This window comes from Dreissena polymorpha, chromosome 5, assembly GCF_020536995.1.
Source record: "Dreissena polymorpha isolate Duluth1 chromosome 5, UMN_Dpol_1.0, whole genome shotgun sequence".
NCBI classification, from domain to species: Eukaryota; Metazoa; Mollusca; class Bivalvia; order Myida; family Dreissenidae; genus Dreissena; species Dreissena polymorpha.
The window spans coordinates 4,686,057-4,695,072 of record NC_068359.1 but is presented as its reverse complement, the minus strand read 5'-3'; the positions used below and the strand labels follow the sequence as shown (position 1 = coordinate 4,695,072).

The 9,016-nt window shown below is 35.5% G+C and overlaps 1 long non-coding RNA gene across 1 annotated transcript; it reads right to left on the bottom strand.

Annotated features, from left to right (window-relative positions):
- Positions 1-1,981: 1,981 nt before the first annotated feature.
- On the bottom strand, positions 1,982-5,696 carry LOC127832309 (uncharacterized). Its single transcript, XR_008026768.1, has 2 exons — positions 5,466-5,696; positions 1,982-2,477 (listed from the first exon to the last, which is right to left on the bottom strand). It is a non-coding gene; the product is annotated as an uncharacterized LOC127832309 (long non-coding RNA).
- Between the last annotated feature and the right edge of the window lie 3,320 nt (positions 5,697-9,016).

Sequence of the window (9,016 nt, the reverse complement as noted above, 5' to 3'; positions counted from 1 at the left end):
TCCTGATCCTAGTCCTAAGCATTCGTGAGTTATCATCCGGAAACCATTTTACTGTTTCAAGTCAGTGACCTTGACCTTTGACCCAGAGTCCTAAAAATCAATAGGGGTCATCTGTCGGTCATGACCAATGTTCCCATGAACTTTCCTGATCCCAGGCTAAAGTGTTCTTGAGTTATCATCCGGAAAAAAATTACTGTTTCGAGTCACTGTGACCTTGACCTTTGACTTTGTGACCTGAAAATTAATAGGCGTTATCTGTTGGTCATGACCAATGTTCCCATGAACTTTCCTGATCCCAGGCCTAAACGTTCTTGAGTTATCATCCAGAAACAATTTGATGGACAGACGGACCGACCAACCGACATGTGCAAACAATATATCCCCTCTTCTTCGAAGGGGGGGGGGGGGGGATAAAATTCAAACCTACAAGAAGAGTGAATGGTATTTTTTTGTTTTATGTTAAATTTTGTATTTTTTTTATTTTTTTTTATTTTTATTTTATATTTGTATAATGTTTTATGATTATTTCCCAAAAATTCCACAATGTGTTATTTACTTGGATGTTATGGTTTTTTCTGAGAATCCTTTCATTATTTTAACATGTGCCATTTTATAAAACAACACTTCGACCTCAGCCACAATAATTAGTTACTCTTTGATTTGTTGTTTAAAATTGGAAGAGTATATATGATTTTAACCAAACAGCTTGCTTTATCTGTAAGAATTAGATTGATTATGTTCATTTGTTCATAATTTCTTACACTTTCAGATTATTTCTACACGTACATGGATTCTATTTCTGGAGTTGTTCATTTAAGACTTTTTAAATAATATCTTTAACAACACTGTGTTAATCTGCAAAATGGGTACAATCTTTGTAGTTTGTTACAACACTCTTGTGAGTTGGTGTCCTTCTTTTCAGTTGTTCATCATCTGTAACATCTTTAGAAAATTTCCTCCATAAAAATTTATATCTGCAACAAGGTTTTCTATTTTTCTCATAATGTTAACATTTGTATTTATGAACAGTACTTTTTACCTGAATTATATCAGACCAACTTGTTAATATCTCCTGAGATATTGAAACTGTAACACTAATGTTAATTGCCTATTTCTGCAATTTGATTAATTCTTTCTCTGAAGTTGTTACTTACAAGTGTTACGTTTGAAGCAATGCTCTTTCAAATTGTCATTCTTAATTTGCTATATTATTGAACTGTCATGTTTGCAGACTTTGCAGGCATGTTTTTGAGTTGCTTCTTGTCCTCCATTTTAAAACGAATATGTCTCATCATTTCTTTTTTATTATAAAATATATTTTATTTATATTTAAATGTCTGCGATTTATCGTGATGGCACTTTAATTGATAAGTCTATTACCACAAACTTTTCCAATAGGATACTACTGTGTTGGCTGCATATCTTATCGCACTTCCAGCTGCATCAGCAACAATGTCTGTTAGTGATTTTTGCATTTCCTCGTCAGTTTCAACGGCCTTTTTGTATTCTTCATATTGTGGAGCACTGTTTGATGATTTGGAATCGCATTGAACAGTTATATTGATAACCTGTCTTGAGAATTCAAGCTTTCTTTCCATTTGTTCAGTTGCTAGATTTCCTGAAGAATCCATAGTATTAACATTGACCACTGTTGGTGTTACGGCTGCTGTGGATACAACTGGTATTGTACCTGTTTGTACTTTGATCTCTTTTTCTTCACTGATTGGTGCCTGGTAGATGGGTGGTGTGACTGACACTGCTGTTGGAGTTTTTATGGAGGGTTTTGCGACTGTAGTTGATTCTGGCACAGAGATAGGATCTAGGGCTGGTACCAATGATGCAGTGGTTGATTCTTGAATAGATGTCACCTGTCCCTCATCCATAGATGTTTTTTTCAAAGATTCAGTAAGTGATGCAGTTTCTTGGTCTTGACCAGTTGGGTTCTTGTCATATGTTTTTGTGTTTTTTGAGACTTTTCCAAAACTGATTGCATGCTCTTCAACTTTCTTTGTGACTTCATTGCTAAAATATGGTTGCTTCAGTTTTCCATTGGCTTCCTTTACTTCTTTAATTATCTGTTGAACTAATTGGTCTTGAGTGATTTTGGGTTTTGCATCATTGTCAATGAACAAAACCTTGTTTTTACAACGCTTTACAAGTTCAACTAACTTTGCATGCTGTTCATTTTCAGCTGCTAAATATTGCTCTTTCTCTTCCTTGTTTTTCGTAAAAGTTAATACAAGAAATGCGTAGTCATCAACGGTTTCCCCAAAGAAATTGAAAAAAATATCAACAGTGTTGACTATCTCCTCTGAAAATCGTTCAGGTCGAAGAATAAAGAAAATGGCATTAAAGCCCGGAATTGTCAGAGCGACACATTTTGATAATTCGTCATGGACAAAGGTATCATCATGGCTAGTATCGAAAAAGCCAGGTGTGTCAATAATATCCAGTTTTGTTGCAAATCGTATGCTCACCTGAAAAATAATGTTTTCCAATTTAGAAAGAAATAAATGTGATACTGCAGCTGTATGTAGGCCCCATTTAACACATGTTTTTCCCGGCTCTTTTTGCATGGGGCTGAACCATGCCCATTCTGAAGAGCCACTATTGCCCTTTTCAAAGGCAAGAGCCATCATGCATCCTTTTTGATAACATCTTAATTGCCTCTTTACCAAACTTGTAAGCCTAGATGTCAACAAAATCAGCAACCATCATTGTCTAGGACACTCGGACTGTTCTTGATTTACTCCATAGATGTACAGGACAATGTCTCATCAAGTATTTTAAGTAAATCCATTACACTGTTTGATTGTACAGCCATGTCAAGAGGCCACATTTATTGTCCAATCTTTATGAAATTTCTAAAAAAGATTGGTCTCAATGATATCTTGGATGAGTTTGAAATGGTAACGTTTGCTTGAAAAACATGGCTGCCAAGGGGCGGGGCATTTTTCCTAATATGGCTATATATGGCTATAGTAAACCCTTGTTAACACTCACATTTATTGTCAGATCTTCATGAAACTTGGTCAGAAGATTTATCCCATTAATATCTTGGACAAGTTTGAAAATGATGCCAGTTGGTTGAAAAACATGGCCACCAGGGGGCGGGGCATTTTTCCTTATATGCTTATAATAAAACCTTGTCAACATTCTAGAGGCCACATTTATTTTCCGATCGTCATGAAACTTGGTCTGAACGGTTTGTCCCAATGATATTTTGGACAGGTTTAAAAAAGGCTCAACTGCGGGTTGCTTTAAAAACATGGCCACCAGGGGGCGGAGCATTTTTCCTTTAATGGCTATATATGACTTTAGTAAAATCTTGTTAACACTCTAGAGGCCACATTTATTTCCGATCATCATGAAACTTGGTCATTAGATTTTTCTCGATGATATCTTGGATGATTTTGAAAATGGTTCCGGCTAGTTGAAAAACATGGCTTCAAAGGGAGCGGTGCTTTTTTCCTTATATAGCAATAGTAAAACCTTGTTAACACTCTAGAGGCTAAATTTATTGTCCAATCATCATGAAACTTGGTCAGGAGATTTGTCCCAATGATATTTTGGACAAGTGTGAAAATGGTTTGGGTTAGTTGCAAAAACATGGCCTACAGGGGCGGGGCATTTTTCCTTATATGGCTATATGGCTTTAGTAAAACCTTGTTTACACTCTATAGAGGCCACATTTATTGTCCGATCATCATGAAGCTTGGCCAGAACATTTGTCCCAATTATATCTTAGATGAGTTGACAAATAGTTTGGGCTGGTTGAAAAACATGGGCACCAAGGGCGGTGCATTTTTCCTTTAATGGCTATAGTAAAACCTTGTTAACACTCTAGAGGCCACATTTATCGTCTGATCTTCATGAAACTTTGTCATAAGAATTGTCCTAACAATATCTTGGAGGAGTTTAAAAATTGTTCCAGTTGGTTCAAAAACATGGTCACATTTTTCCTTATTTGGCTATTTTAAAAACTTGTTTACACTCTTTATGTCACATTTATTGTCCAAAACTTCATGAAACATGGTCAGAATATGTTTTAATTATATTTTGGATGTGTACGCTAATATATATGGTCGGTTGAAAAACGTGGCTGCAAGGGTGTTCACTGTTCATGAAAGTTGGTTAAAACATAATTTGTTCTTATGACATCTTGGGCTGCACTGAACAGGTCAGTTCCTTTGAATCTCTGGTGAGCTACTTTGGGCCTTTCAGGCCATCTTGTTTATTATTTCTTGCCATCATACATTAAGACACAGTAAAAAACACAAAGTAACCTTACTTTTAGATCCTGTTATAATTTGGTAATATTATTGTGCTTCATAGAATCATGCCCTTGTTAGTAAATATTTCATTTGCACAAAGCTCCATTTTTTTTCCATCACAGTAATAATTCATATATTTTATTTTATAAACTCAAGGTTTTTCTTGGAAACTATTTCACTGTAACAGTATTGATCCTGGTAACAAATGATGGAGAATAGGTACAACATTATTCCCAATCAAGTGGAAGAACCATTCAGTTTCACCCCAAGATTAAGCTGGGTATTTATTTGCTACATTGCATGTTTAATGCTTAAGCTGGTGAGACCCATGCAATACTATTGACAACTGTCATGTCATATTATGGCCAGCCAGATGATTATCTGCAAATTTACAAACCATGAACAAACCCTGGAACAACATCAATTATCCTAGATTTTCTACCACATCATTTGATGCTCAAATCAAAGCACATTCTGAATGTTGTGGCAATATAATTGTGCCCACACTATGTCAATAATAACTTGACAAGAAAGTGTCACCATCACTGACGATGGATAAGCTTAAAATTCTTCAAAGAAAGTCTTTACTCTTCCTTCAGGCATTAAAATTTTAAGTCCTCTTCAACCCACAATGCTATGTATTTTTTAGAGGCAGGGGACCTACCTGGCAGAATTTTCCAGAAATCACAAATTTGTGTTTGGTTCTTTGTATTCATAAGTCTAATGGTGACTTTGGAATTGTAAATACAGTAAAACGACTAGTACTGTTAAACAGATCAATATTCTCCTTCTGTGATTTGTTAATGCCCCTTATTAGGGTTGAAAAACTGTGACAGTGAGAATAGACTTAAAAAAGTATACAAATATAACACGCATGAGCTTCATGTATGTCCTTGTTACTGATTCTGTTATAAATTGTTTTAAGGGTAACCTTAGTAGAAAAGGTTCGTTTTGGTACCATGTCAATTATGTGATTTAAGTTTTGTTTGTTTTGAATATAAAACATGATGTTGCAAACATTTTTTTTCTAAATTAAGATTGCTGTTAATTTGAATACAAAAGGTAAATTGAGATAAAGTTAAGTCTTACTTGTTATAAATAAATAAGGTTTTCTATTAAGCAAAGTCTTGCATTTAAACAAATTTTCATGTTTGTAGTTTTTGTTTTCATGACAAAAACATGACCACTTACCTCTCTATGACATGTTTTGGTCACTGATGCATGTGAACGTGCATGCTTAAGAACATCTTTGCCTAGGAGTGAATTCCCAGTTGCACTCTTGCCATGGCCAGTGTGACCAACCAGGAGGATCCGTAGTTCTATTGTAGTAAGCACAATTTTGTTAATAAAATCAATCAATGAAAAGCATTCATACAGTTTTATGCAGCATCTAATTTTCATGCAACCACAGTGGAAGTAGTGTTTTATATGGGAGGTTTTGTGCGGCGTTATGCTGAATCGCCTTTTTGAAGTTCCAAATTGAAGTGTCCATTTCCAAAGCAAAAGCCCCCACCTGCCCTTTTCAACAACAACCTTATTTGCCTTGACAAAAATTGTTGGTCTAGATGTCAGTAATGTCTGTGAAACTTCAGTCATGCTTAATTTACTTCATATGCATACATGTTAATTACATTATTTTAATGGAGTATATTTAATCAATATTACAGACCTCTTGAAGGTTTAGTTTCTTTAATTGAGACCCACTAAATATTAAGCCTTTCCTCTAGATGTAGTATTTTTTCCAAAATGTTCCCCCAAAACTAACCTTATTAAACAATTTAAAACAAATCAGTTTCTAAATAACATATGAGTTAATCAATCGTTACGGTATTGTTTACAAGATAAAAACAATGCTTATGTTTAAATTATAAGAATTCCTGACAAGTTGCAAGTGCTCATGGAGCATCTGGAGTTGTTGACGAACAATAACAGACCTAACTATTGGTTCGAAATTGTCGACGAGCTTATACCATTATATGTTGATTTGCACACATCATATCATTAGACATTATTTCAAGATGGACTATGGAGAAAAGAGTTCTTGTTAAATATTACAAATAAGAGTTGATTTAACAACAATCATCACAAAATAAGTAGGGATTATAGAAATGCGTGTGCCTGTCAACGATGGAGAATAGTCAATACATTTTAAAAATAAACTAGAGATTTGTCACAGACGCGACGAATACCCCCACATGCCGCATTGACACAGAATATTTTGCATGTTGTCTTCACAAAAAACAGCGGACACCATGCTCAATTTTGAAAATTCACTAAGTGACACCGTAACCTAGTTTTTGACCCGGCAGGTCTATGTTCGAACTTGACCTACACATCATCTAGATACAACTTCTAACCAAGTGTGGTGAAGATCGGATGAAAACTACTTGAGTTAGAGAGTGAACACCATGCTCAATGTTTAAAACGCACTAAGTGACCGCATGACCTAGTTTTTGATCTGGCATGGCCCATGTTTCAACTTGACCTAGACATCATATAGATACAACTTTTGACCAAGTTTGGTGAAGATCGGATAAAAACTAATTGAATTAGAGAGCGGACACCATGAGGAATGTGTAAAACGCACTAAGCTACCCCGTGACCTAGTTTTTGGCCCGGAATGGCCCATGTTCGAACTTGGCCTAGAGATCATCTAGATACAACTTCTGACCAAGTGTGGTGAAGCTCGGATGAAAACTACTTGAATTAGCGAGCGGACACCATGCTCAATGTTTAAAATGCACTAAGTGACCCCATGACCTAGTTTTTAGACATGGCATGACCCATATTCAAACTTGGCCTAGACATCATCAAGATACAACATCTGACCAAGTTTGGTAAAGATCGGATGAAAACAACTTGAATTAGAGAGGGGACACTGAATACGGACCGACAGACCGACCGACAGACAAGCTTACTCCAATATATGCCCCCTAAACTTCGTTTGTGGGGGTATAACAATAAAAATTTGTTTATAAGAAATTTACATATTGAATGTACATCGCAGGAATGAGTTTTTGTATTACTGAGTTGAGTTTACTCGCTAAGAAAAAATTATTTAAAAGATTATTGTTCAAAAATACAAAAATACAATTATGGTTTGATTTATATGTTTAAGTCCCCGGTCATAGCTATATATATGGGCAGAATGGTATAAGAACATGATTTTATTATGCTCCCGGATCAAATGATTGGGGGTATATTGTTTTTGGCCTGTCTGTCTGTCATTCTGTCTTTCTGTCTCAAAACTTTAACCTTGTTCATAACTTTTACAATATTGAAGATAACTTGATATCTGGCATGCATGTGTATCTCATGGAGCTGCACATTTTGAGTGGTGAAAGGTCAAGGTCATCCTTCAAGGTCAAAGCCCAAATATATGGCTTCAAAGCGGCACAGTAGGGGGCATTGTGTTTCTGACAAACACATCTCTTGTTGAGGATATCACTGAAAATCCGGTTGAAATCGGTTGAAAACAAACAATATAGCGATTTTTATTTCGGGGTCGCGTAAGATAAAATACGAAAACGACCTAATTGATATTTATGATTCGATACGTTACTTCAAACCTAAACAAACAATTTGGCGGATATTAGCAAATTTAGAGGAAAGAAGGTAAGAATAAATGCAAATACATCTGTTACAGATGGAAACTGAGTTGCAACGCTACATTTTTGCTAAATCTATGTATTTATCTTCCATATGCTAATAATGCTAATAATAGCATTATAATTTGCATAACTCACAACGATGCAATGATTTTCACCTATTGCATGTATTTATGATCATTTATATATTATTTATTCAATTCAAAACCGATTTTGACCAGGTTTTCGATGTAAACCTCGATAAAAAATATATTTCAATGAATTTATGTAAAGTTTATTTCTCGCTATACGATTTATATGCAAAACAACGATCTATTCCGCAAAATTGGGCTTTAATGGATCTGTGTATAATCAGATTTATATGCATATTGTCCTTTATTATGTTTGTCCCTGTATAGTTTACTGTAATAGCATATAAGTGAAATTGAAGATATTGAAAAGATAACACATTACCTATATAGAGTCAAAACTGAGAACAGCGGTCAGTCATGGCAAATGGCCAAAGTGACTGTTGTCGATGAGTGACCGCTATTCTCGGATCAACACTTTTAAAATGGTTGGGCAGTTGGTAGTATTGCTACGTCGTTACCCCACCAAATCGTTTGCACACAGTGTAAAACAAAGGCTCATTGCAGATACCATAGGTTTCCACGTATAGCGCGCAGTGTTTTACCTCCAAAATTCAAATTAAAAAGCTGGTGCGCGCTATACATTGATACAACGCTATCCTGGCTGCTTAATTGGTAAAAAATATGTTGTGTAATTGTAAATAATCAAAATGGCCGCCATGTTTTTTTCCAGAAAACTACCACCCTATAATCGTAAAGACTGAGGTGCCATTGTCGAAACAACAAGAAGTCGCTACTGGTAGATATGAATGCGGTAGAAGAAGTTTTGGTGAAAAATAAATTTGTTTGAATAAACTTGTGGACATTTCTTTGTTTGTGTTTTTACACTTCTTTATTGATGAATTCCGATGGGGATTGTTGTCGACATTCCGGAGAGCAGGCAAGGGTAGGTGCGAACGAGGTCTTTTTTGCGGGAAATGGTAGGTGTGAAAGGGGGTCATTTTGCACTTCGTAATTGGCAGATGTTATTGAGTAATATGTGCCACGACTTGTTAAGACGCTAATT